Source organism: Alligator sinensis, unplaced genomic scaffold, assembly GCF_000455745.1.
Source record: "Alligator sinensis unplaced genomic scaffold, ASM45574v1 scaffold1207_1, whole genome shotgun sequence".
Lineage (NCBI taxonomy): Eukaryota > Metazoa > Chordata > Crocodylia > Alligatoridae > Alligator > Alligator sinensis.
In genome coordinates, this window is record NW_005842867.1 from 1 (window position 1) to 12,217 (window position 12,217).

Genomic DNA, 12,217 nt, shown 5'->3' on the forward strand with positions numbered 1-12,217 from the left:
ACAGATCCCATCACTATTCTCACCGGGCATACGGAGGGACAGCAGAGTGCCAGACCTATCACTCTCATTGCTGCCCACAGCCAGAGAAGCAGGCAGCAATAGAGAGAGGCTGTCTAACAAGCTGCCATTGAGGAGGGTTTAATCACATGCAGAGGTGGTCTGCTAGGATGCCAAATGCATTTACAGGGAGGGAAGCTTTCACTTCAGCCAAGAGGCATGAAGCAAAACAGACATAATGCAGGCCCAGCCAGTCGGCCAAGGCTTTGGCCAAGAACCAGGCGGGTTGGTGGTGTGCAACTACACCACAAAAACAATAAGGTTTCTGAAAGTGAGGCTCAGTGCCCCTTGCTGCAAGGCCAAGGTATGGACCAGGAGAGAGGGGGAAAAAAGAGCTTCCCCATTTTTCCCGATTATTTGAGGAACTTGAATAGAAGTTGGTGAGCCACAAATAACTGAGCAACAAACTCCAGAGACCAGATTTCTTCTTATTTAAATGGAAGAAAAAGAATATACCCAGAAAAAGGTGAGCAAGACTAAAAGGTTTCCAGACCTTAGGGTCCCCATGAAAGAAACTCAGTAATCTGTTGCAATCCAAGAAAATATCCATCTCAACTGGAATTAAATGCATCACACAAGGTGCACCTACGGTTCATTAATGCACCGTAATTATGGCACATTAAGTTTACTACCTCTATTTACAGGTACTAACCTAAGGCGCCGTAATCAGAGCTAAAGTGCAGCAGCACTGGCACATGCTTTTTTTGTGATGCTAACGCATAGTAGACTAATTCTACTGCGCATTAGCACAGTTTTTGCCTGCTGTGCTATGCACAGTAGAATTAGTCTACTGCATATTTAGCATCTTGCATAGAGGTGCCCACAGAACGCTATTTTTAACGGAGAAAAAGGAAGACTAGCAAAGTAAGAAGGCTTGGAAAAGACAGAGATACAATATTTAAACCCAATGTTTTAGAAAATTAGTTTCAGGTGCAAGAGGGTAGCAATGTCTGTCATTCCAGGCAAAGAGATGGGATAAGTAGGTACTACAACCCACAGAAGTCTTGATTAGACTTCTGAGATAATATGAGGAAAGAAAAAAGCCTATCGAGAAGTACTGTGAAGGTAAAAAAAAAAGAAGATGGCCAGACAGGGAACTGAACTGAGGAAAGCCATGGAAACACACTGGGGATTAGTCAGGAGATTACAAATCCCACAATTCACTAGAGCAGAGACAGCATCAAGAGGCACAATGATGAATCAACACTCCTAGTGAATCCACAGTCACACTAGGGCTTGAGCCGGAAGGCAAAGGCAATACGTACATCATGACTTTACATACTGCTTCCCAACTTGCCACTGAAACACCATTTCCAGCCCTATTGTGGGTTGGCCCACCTAAATTAAGTGTTGTGTTGCAGAGAAACAGAAGACATGCATAAGGACTCTTGCTGTATTATATAGTTAAAGGGGACATCCTGCATATAATGAGTTTATTTCTAAGTTTATCTATGGAATTTTCCTCCAAGGCGTATGCCATCACTCACCTTGATCAAATACTTTTGCGTAAGTAATCAAGTTAGTGTGTGCAAGTGAGCTACTTTCTCTTAAAATCAAATCTAATCTTGTGGGGAGGGGCAGTAACAGGGAAACAGAGAAGGGAAATCACTGCCCTCTAATAAGCAATGTGATTAACTGAAATAAAATAGGAGTTGTCATTAAATCCCCGATAGCTCAATAAAAGGTCACTAAAATAAAGGAAAAATGTACATATTTAAAAATCCACAAAAACCACGAATCTCATTCAGTGTTGCTCAACCCATAACCCACAGGCCAGATCCAGCCTGCAGCATCATGTCATCCAGGACACGGTGCTCCTCATAGGTCTGGCAGGGGAGCAGTGGCTCTACTTCTTGGCTGACAAACTGCTAGGCCCATGGGGGAGCCCTGGGCCCTGCACGCTGGATCAGATGCAAAAAATCTCAGTGCACAGGGCTGAGTGGAGGTAGTGCCGAGACCCGGGGCCCACTCCTGATATGCAGGCTCAGGAGGGAGAAGGTGTCAGACTCCTGGGGCAATCCCAGGGGAAGGGGGCAGTGCCAGGCCCCATTACTGGATCCTAGGGCTGAGCTCGATCTGGCCCACCCACCAGTCCCATGCCACTAAACTGGGCCACAGGGTCACGAGGTTGAGCACCAATGCTCCAGTTCAGCGGTTCCTAATCTGCGGTACAGGTACCACCAGTGGTATGCAGACAACCTGTCAGTGATACACGTTAACAGATTTATTATAATTATTTTATGACTAAATTTGCTGGTGGTACTTAAGGTTGTATTGTTTTAAACTGGTGGTGCGCAATCTGTCAGAGTTTGAGAACCTCTGCTCTAGTGTAACTTATCAGAGATTTTAAGGACATTCAATTTCTCCGAATCTTCAAAAAAACAAACAAACAAACCAAACAACTATTTGAGTCAACGTTGTTACTGTTCATGGAATTATCCAACAGACTATGGAGAGGAAGACTAATAATGGTAGGCAGGAATGAAATAGATAATGAAAGTAGCAATTAAAAAGTAAAGAAATCAGGGAATACTATGACATACAGCAGTAACTTTCTGCATGAGCAGATTTTGTACTAGCTTCCGAGAGAAGATAACCCCTAGTTTAAGCATTTATAGCAGTGGTGCCCAACCTTTTCACTCTGGAGGCTGGACGGATGGTTCCAGGTCTGTCCACTGGCCAGATCCTGGCAGTGGGCCTGATCTGGCTGTGAGGGGCTGCCCAACCAGACCCCAATCTATCCACCCAGGGCTGCAGTGGGAGTGCAGGGCGGCTCTGTCCCCATCTGGCTGTGCAAGGAGGGCAGAGCATCCCCAATCTGAACACGTAGGGGGAGGGGCAAAGCAGCCTCAATCTGGACTTGCAAGGGTGGGAGAGGTTGGAAGTGTGCCCCAATCTGGACACATGGGGGAGCAGGGCCAGTCCAGCACTGATCCAGATTGGGGGGGGAGTGGGGAGGGGGGGGGAGAGAAGAGGGGGTGATGGGGAGATGGCAACAAAGTGTTTTGACCCTAATCCAAATGTGGAGGTGGGGGGAGAAGCAGCCTGACCCAATCTGGATACGTGCAGGGTGGGACCGGCCATAACCCTGATGCACAGGCAACAGCCCAGGCAGGGCAGGACCCAGCCGTGCAGAGCTTCTACAAATCCCCCAGTGCCAAATTTTCCCTCCCGTGGGGATCCCTATAGGCTGGATGTCATGGCTCCATGGGCCAGAGACTGAGCACCCCTGATTTATAGCATTCAAAAGCATGTCCCTTTTTATTACTGCAGTTTCAGCCATACATTTCACAAACATAAGGATTTACTACTCTTCATTCTTTTTCCACCCATAATTCAAAATGGCTGTTTTTAAACTTTAGGAGTTGATGCACACAAAGACTTCATCGATAAGCAAGCATTTTGCAAATTAAAAATTAAATAATAAAAAGATTTATTGATATCTAAAAAGCATATTCTACACACATGCACCATATTACTTTCCACGCTTCTTTCGGCAGATGCTGAGGTCTGATAATCTGGAATTTCTGTGCAAACCATTTATATCTGGAAATATTATATAACCATTTCCCCACCTTTTCTCCCTTACTCTCTAGGATTACATTCTATTCATCTTTTGTTTGGAAAACCTGCCTTAGCATATGGACCTATTTTTCAGAATGAGCCTAACTTTTCCACACAATAATAAATGGGAAAGGTAAGATACTATTGGACAAATTCTATGCCAAGTGGGGCACATAAGTGGATGTAGGCCCCACAAGTTCAATTCTGTTCCACCCTGATCAAATCCATGAACAAAAATTAATTCTAAAGGCAGACAGGTCCTCTTCCTCCCTGCTGTATTTTTGTTTAGTCCGTCTTAAGAGTCAGGTGGATGGTGTGTTGCAGAAGCAGATGCATCAATAGATTTTCAGGGACTGGATGATGCGGGGGGGAAAAGACAATCACATTTGGGTACCAAAGTCCACTTAGGATGAACAGAAGCAAGTCCCTGATGCAGACAAATCCTCTGTTATTGTCCTCAACTGACTGACAGCTGAGGATTTGCCTAGGGACATTCTTCATGGGTGACTCTACTGCTTAAGATGAAAAATTCATTTTTTTTTTTAAAACTAGATTGTTTTAATGGTAGATTGAGTATCTTGTTCCAACTGAAAAGCATTTGTATGCAAAAATCTGTCTCTCATAAGATTTGGCTGTAGAAACTAAAATTTGTGGAGGGACTCGAGAAAGAGGTATATACAGTCCATGTTAGATAAAAGTGAACCTAGATGTGCTGGTGCCAAGATAAATGCATTTACCCAATTTTGCATACCAACATCAGTACCTTCACTTAAAAAGACTAAGCCAATTAAGTTGATTGCACAGGGCATTTTGATGGGTTCTGAATGCACAAGAAAGTAAATATATAGTTCTTACTACAGCAAACACTATCTTTGGCTCTTCTCCCAGGCAGCTTATTACTACTATCCTCTGCTGTACCCAGTATGCAATAACCCCACCATCAGTATGGATAATAACTACTCCTGAACAACCTGCTTACTTGCAAATGATTTTAGTAATTTTACTAATCTGTACAATGCTGCAAAATTTGGGACCATTACTAAGATAATATCATCCATATATCTGACAGGGGAAAGCTAGCCAAGAACCCAAAATATTTAAATTTACATCAAGCCATTACCGGCTGCTGGTTTAATCATTGGGGCAGTTTGCTTCTACAATCTGGGCAGCAGAGTAAAGATTCATAGATTGTTAGGGGCTGGAAGGGACCTTGTAGATCATCGGGTCTAGTCCCTCTGCACTAGGCAGAAAAAGACAACTGGGGTCAAGTGACCCCAGCAAGGTGACCATTCAGTCTCCTTTTGAAGATTTCCAGGGTAGGTGATTGCACCACCACTGGAGGGAGTTTATTCCACAGTCTGGACACCCTGACTGTGAAGGAGTTTTTCCTGGAATTGAGCCTGATGTTGCCTTCCAGGAGTTTGTATCCATTGCTCCTGGTTTTCCCCAGGGGTGTCCTGGTGAACAGATATTCACCAAGTTCTTGATGCACTCATCTGATGTAGTGGTAAGCTGCTACCAAGTCCCCTCTCAGCCTTCTCTTCTGTAGGCTGAAAAGGTCCAAGTCCCTCAGCCTCTCCTCATATGGCTCATCTTGCAAGTCCCTGATCATACAGGTGGCTCTTCTCTGGACCCTCTCAAGTTTTTCCAGGTCCTTGTTGAAGTGTGGTGCCCAGAACTGGACACAGTACTCCAGCTGTGGTCTCACCAATGCAGAGTACAGCATCGCACTGCCAGCTCATATTCATGGGATGATCAATCACTACCCCTAGGCCCTTTCGGCCAGGGTGCAAATCAAATTGTTACCACCGAGCCTGTAGGTATGCTGGGGATTGTTTGCCCCTAGATGGAGCACCTTATACTTCTGAGAGTTGAACTTCATCTGGTTCTGGTCCGCCCAGCTCTCCAGGTCCATCTGTATCTGCAACCTATCTTCTGGCATGACCACACTCTGCAAACTTGGCCAGTGAGCTTTTCACCCTCACATCCAAGTCATTGATAAAGATGTTGAAAAGCCAGGCATGGACCCCTGAGGGACACCACTGGCCACTCTGCCAGGACGACACAGATCTGTTCATGAGAACTCTCTGGGTCCTACCATGCAGCTAGTTTTCCACTCACTGAACTGTTGAGCAGTTAAGCCCACAATCTTCCAGATCACGAGGGTCTGGATTTCAATTTCATTTTAAAGTGCCCCTCTATTTTATTAAGCTAAAGTTACAGGCTAACCATGCTAAGCAATTGAATATATAGGAGTAGAAAGGAAAATCCATTGAACTGGAATGTTACTAACAAAAAAATAGAAAGCAAGACCCCTGAGGCATCACCATATGTAACGCTCTTGTAGGTGAGCCAATATTTAAAAGGAAGGGTTTTTTCCCCCCCTAAATTCCCCAGGTAACCGCCAAATCACTTTATAGAAGCCAGTTCTAGAGTTTCTAGTGGAGTAACTTAGAGCTGGCTGAAATGACTCATACTTAAGTTGATAAAAAGTCCTCTTGGAACATAGAGGATGCCCATATTGCAGATACATCAATTGTTCTGAAAGTAGCAATGCCTTGAAATACCAGTACAGCTCTAAAATGGCTGGGTTCTGAATAGCTGTGGTCCATTTCTTGCTTACAGGCTTCAAACAGAATAACAACCAACAAAAAAAGCAGATTATCTTTTTGCTCAATGGGTAGCCCTATGGTTTTGGATACAAGACATCCAAAGTTCCATTCCTTCCTGAAAAGATTTCCTCTGCAATGAGGATAATCCTTCATTTGATGTTTACTCACTTGACCACCTTTCATCCCACATCAGGCTTTTTCACTCATGCCTGCCAGAATGCACTTTCTACATTAGTTCTCGTTATAATTATAACCGAGATGGCTCTTTCTTTCTATGCTCTTTAAGTGGCTTAATGCTGCAACTTTCAGATAATTACTTCAGAAGCTGAAATTTCTCATGCTTGTTCTCAGCTCATAAGTGAAATTTTAAAGATGATGCAAGAGGTCATTTGAGATGGTTAGATCTCTATTCAAGAAGTACAGCTGTATTTCCAATGATCACTAAGAATACTGTCTTTGTAATGCACTGTTAGCATATTGCTCAGTTAAGGCTTACAACCACCCAAAATTTAAAGTTACGGTTGCTCTGGAAACCATAACACAGCCACATCTGTACATATACTTTAAGCTTCCATTATAAATGGATATATAACCCCAACACTAAGTCCATGCAAAAAAAATATTTGCTAAGGAAAGACATAATTTCTTCCCCCAAACATCTTAGAGGCCAACTCAAAGAGTTGAACTTGAGGAGGGCAAGAAGTCACCATTGATGAGAAAGCCAACATAGAAAAGAATAGGTTTTAATTTGCTCTCTCCTTTTCATATAGGAAATTTGTAAACACTAAAGCAAGTGCTGTTCTTTTCCTACAGGTACATACAGGGCCTACCACACTGCATGCACATCTGGGGGAGGGGGAAGAAAACAAGCAACAACAAAAAAAAAGCACCCCCCCCCACACACACACACACACACACACCCACCACTGGAAGCATCAAGAGGCAAAGACAAAGTAGAGGGAGGATAAGGAGAGATTCTGCAGAAGAGGCATGCACCTGCTCTTCCAGGAGTAGGAGGTAGCACAAAGAAGGCGTGAAGCTGGGAGTGGAGGAAGGAGACAACAACAAAGAGAGAAGGTGCTAGAAGGGAGAGTAGGAGGAAAGAGATGTGAGATGTAATTGGGGAGGAGGATTTGATGTGGCAAGACAAAAAGCCCGATAAGAAATGGAAAAGACTTCATATGTACAAGGCGGCCTGAGTAATGGTTGCTGTGGAAACCATAACTTTAAATTCTGTGGCTAAAAAAATCTAGCAGTTCTATTTATACCATGCTCATGACTGTAGCATGAGCAACTGGTTTGAGAAATTGTTAAAGCTGGAATCAAACAATTCGTACTTGCTCTAAGTAGCAATCAGGTGGCGCGTGAGGAATGCTTCTGCCTTCCCGGTTACCGTGCAATTAATGTTGCAGAGCCACAGCAAAGAGATCTGAATACATCAGGTACTGAGTCACTCACTGGAAGTTGCCCCTTCTTCCAAAAAGGCCCCCTAAAAGACAGACCATTGGGTGAGCAGTAAGCAGGATTTACAGAAAGCCATTTTAACCAAGATGAATTAAACCAGGGCTGTCCAACACTCCCCCAACTGAGGGCCACACATGTTGTTGGGGTGGGCCTCCAGGGTCCCTTCCCCTTCCATGTGCTCCGCCATGCAGGAACACTGATGGCACGCAGCCCCCCCACTCACATACCCTAGCCCCCTTGCATGGGCAGCACCAGGGTTCAAATTACAGGGGAGCTTGGGGGGGCTGAACCCCCCCATAAAAGATGAGAGCCCCCCCTCCCCATAAGATCTGAACATCATAACCTGTGGGGGGGGGACGGGACAGGACGACTGATTTTATCTGGCCATTGTAATGGACAGCCCAATGACTCCCCGCCCCCAGAGTGAAAGTGTAATTCAAACCCTGAGCAGCCCCAGTGGCACGGACCCCCCGAACCTGCCCCTGCCATGCAGCAGGGAAAGGCAGCTGCAGCAGCCTGTGGAACACATGCTCACTGGGGTTGCCAGCCCTCCTAGACTGACTGGGAGTCTACCGGAATTGGCACTGATCTCCTGGCAGCTACTGAGAGCAATCCAGGAGATTGATATTGTGAACGGATTGAACAGTACAATTAATGACATTACATCATGTTGGAAAAAAAAATAAATCTCCTGGAATAGCTTCAGTCAGAATTGGCAACCCTAATGCTCACCCCTCACAAGCCTCGTATAACCCACAGGCTGCCAGGTAGACCCCCCTGAACTAGAGAACACCCCAGAACAGGATAATAAAAAAAGGCAGTTGAGCAGCCTATTTGTTACATATTCTTTGAGAGAACACTGGACCAGATCCCAAAACCCTCCATCAGTTGTTACTCTGGTCCCACTTTCATTTATGCTGAAACGCCACGCTATGCAAAAAGCCCAGGATGCGTGTGACCTTCAAGGATGCACAGAAAGACATTGCTTAGGGCAGAGGATAGCGCTCCTGACGGCCCCAGCCAGCGTGCACAGCTTCCCAGCAGAACTGCTGCCACCTGCCAGGTGAAGTGGGTGAAAGGCAGCTGGAGCCCCATGCACTGGGGCAGGAACCACCTAGCTGCAGCTTCCCCCTCCCCCCCAACTTCAAGTGCTGCAGCAGGGGCAGGAGGGGGAGCCACTGGAGGCCAGGAGAGCCAGCCATACCCAGGTGGCTGCAGCAGCAAAAGCCCCAATGCGAAGCGGTGCACACTGACCAAAGCTAGAGCAGTGCCACTGGTGGGAACAGGCAGGGCTCAGCCCCATGCAAAGGGCATGGGAGCAATCACAAGCCACATGGCAAGGGGTGGAGGACTGTACCCACAGTGCACAACCGCAAAGAGCCCTGCTACATATGCCCCCAACCATTACTGGCAGTGTCCCGGGAACCTAGCACATGGAGAGCCCCTCCACACATGCACACCCCACACATGGGTGGCAGAAGGCTGGGACTAATGGGACTTAGCCCTCCCAAACACAGCTCCACTGCTCCAGTGCCAGCACCACACCCCACCATGTGCCAGCCCCGCAACAGCCCTGCAGGAGGACGGAGCAGCCTCACTCTGCCGCACTGTCCTCCCAAATAATATTCCCACCACCGATGCCCAAACAGCCCCCCACCCCCGACATACAGTATACAAAAGTAAACTTTACTTTGCGCTATTATGTAATCACCTCTATATACGCTGCTCAAAAAACAGCATAAAATCAAGACAAAAATATTTGTGAAATAAAATTAAAAAGTTAAAGAGTTTGATTTTTAGTATATGATTTGTTCTTTATCTATAATTTGTTAAAATTATATCTTTGAAAAGATTTTGCTTGCAGCCCTTGACAGCACCTTAGGTGGCCCTCCAGCTGAAATAATTGCCCACCCCTGACTTAGGGTCAGTAATAAAAGAGCAAAGCAAATAAAAGCCACAACAGTAAGTTAAAAGCAAATGTGACCTGGAGACCGTAACTTAATGCAAGGTTTCAGTCTGAGGCAACCCTGCGACCACATACATAGCTCAACAGAAAAAAAAAAAAAAAAATGTCTTGTCCTATCTTGTCCCTCTATTCACCTGTGCTGCCCTTGCAAATGCTTACAGTCTTAAGAGAAACCAAGCGACCCACTCATGTGTGTAATCTCACAACAGTAGAGGAACAAGTGCATGTAAAATGCTTCTTCTGCCCATGAAAGCAGGGGGAATTGTGGGGGACAGGAGGAAAAATGACCCCAACCACATTCTCCAGTGAGATGTGGTCTTCCCCAACATGCTGTACTTGCTTCCGAAGGGAAGTTATCCTCTGATAAGAGCAAATTCATGCTGATCATCATGCCCATGCTTATTTAGTAGCTTTTAGAAGTCCTACTGAGACTGGACCCACACTACACTGATCTAGATAGCGAGAGAGATTCCCTGCAATGGAGTACAGGTGGTCCAAACAGATAAAACCAAACGAAGGCTGTGAAGGGGATCTGCAGACCTGTCCAAGCAAAGCACAAGGCCCATAACAGAGCAAAAAACACAACCCAGATCTCCTAACTTCCAGTTCACTGCTCTGTCCATTAGACCACAGTGCCTCCCAGTGAGCCCAGCTGTCATATATATTATGCTAAAGAACATCCTAATGGAACGACCTCCGGTTCCATCCCGGGAAGGACAGACTTGGGTTTTACAGGCCCATCAAGGACAAAGTTCTCTAATCAGGAACTCATGCAGCAACTTAACCAGGGGTCCACGGAAAATGCTTTTCCTTGCTAGATGAGGGCTTTTCAGCTACGGTAAAAGGAAGACTCCTTTGCCCTTGTTCAATTATGCATACTGCAGTGCTGGAGTGTCATCAAAATTGACAGAAGCTTTTCAATAATACAAGAAGGGGGGGGAAAAGGTGCCCTAAGCATGGATTAGGCACAAAAAAAAAATAAAACAAAAATAAAATAACTGCAGAACGGAACTTTCCCCTGCTTTATTGTGATAAAAGTTTTCTGCACGAGGAACTGCAAAAATCAGAAATACTTTTGCAATTTGGCTGGTGAAGGTGAACCATACTGTTTAGTCAGAGCTGCTCTTAGGAAAAGGGGGAAAAAATACATCCCCTGGATAAAAGAAAAAGGCAAATCACTCCTCTCTCAAACTTGTTCATTCCTGAATGCTTTTCTAGTCTCAAGCACAACGCAGAAGTCCAGTCGCTCACAGGGAATTACGGACCTGCTTGTGCGATCTGCATAGATGGCTGTATTCCCAAGAGCCCCAGTTCAGCCTGAGATCGTGTGCAGCTCTCAGAGGTCACCAACCTGCAGGAGGGCTGCATGAAGTAACCCACATGTGTACAGAGGAACATGTGCATGTGAAATTCTCCTTCGGCCCACGAAAGCAGGGGGACGCGTGGGCGAGAGGAGGAAAAAGCTCCCCCCACCACATTCTCCAGTGAGCTGTGGTCCTGCCCTGACCTACTGCACTCACTCTTATTGGAGGACAACTCCCACCCTCAAAACACTCGCTATGATCATCATGTCCATGAGGATCTTGAAGTAGCTTCCAGGAGCCCTCCCTGAAACCGGAGTAACCAAAGTCAACGGCACCCAGCCAAGACATAGGCACGCACTGCACATCTCTGTGGCAGGGCCCCCTCTCCCTGAGAGACCTAGCAAACCCTGGGGAGTCACTTGAAAGACCCCAAGGCTTTGGCCTTGCCCTGGGACCAGGGCCCAAAAATGCTTACGGAGGTTCAAAGAAGAGGTCCTTTTAAATATTAAATGCTTTGAAAGGCATTTGTTTAAGCCACGTCACAGCAGGGAAGGAGAAGTGGGGGGGGGAATAGAAGGGGAGGGTTGTGGAGGCGAGGCGGTATGAGGGACCCGGCCAGAGGGGGATTCTGGAGGCAGCCCCTGAGCAACAGGGCGAGTGGCGGGTGCAGCGGCAGGGGGCAAAGGAGATTACTCCCCCTCCTCTCAGGGGACCTGCCGAGCACTCAGCTCTCTCTAGCCAACCCAGCTGGCGCTTGAGGGGAGGCGAGGGCAGCCCACAGAGGCAGCATGAAAACAAAAGCAGGCCCCTCCGAGCATCCTCCAGGACCCCCCTCCCCATCCACCGAGCCACGGCCTCGCCCCGGACTGCAGCCATCCTCCCGCCTGCGATGGTCCCTGTGCTGTATCTGTACCCAAGAAAGCCAGCCGCTTGCCCCCCAGCCCATTGTCCCAGGCAAGCTCGAGCCCTGAGGCTGGTGGAGCAGGAGGCAGAGACCCCCCTACCGTGGTGGCCCCCAGCCCCGTCCCCCTCCATCACCAGCCATAGCAGCAGCAAGAGGCACAAGGGGCCAGCCCGCATAATGCTTGTTGTGGAGGGGACACACACACGTACACACATGTACACACACACATGCACAGATATACACACATACAAACGTACACAGACGTACACATACCCACGGCTCATTCATTCATTCATTCAAACGTACACATACATGCATGCATACACACACACACACACACACACAC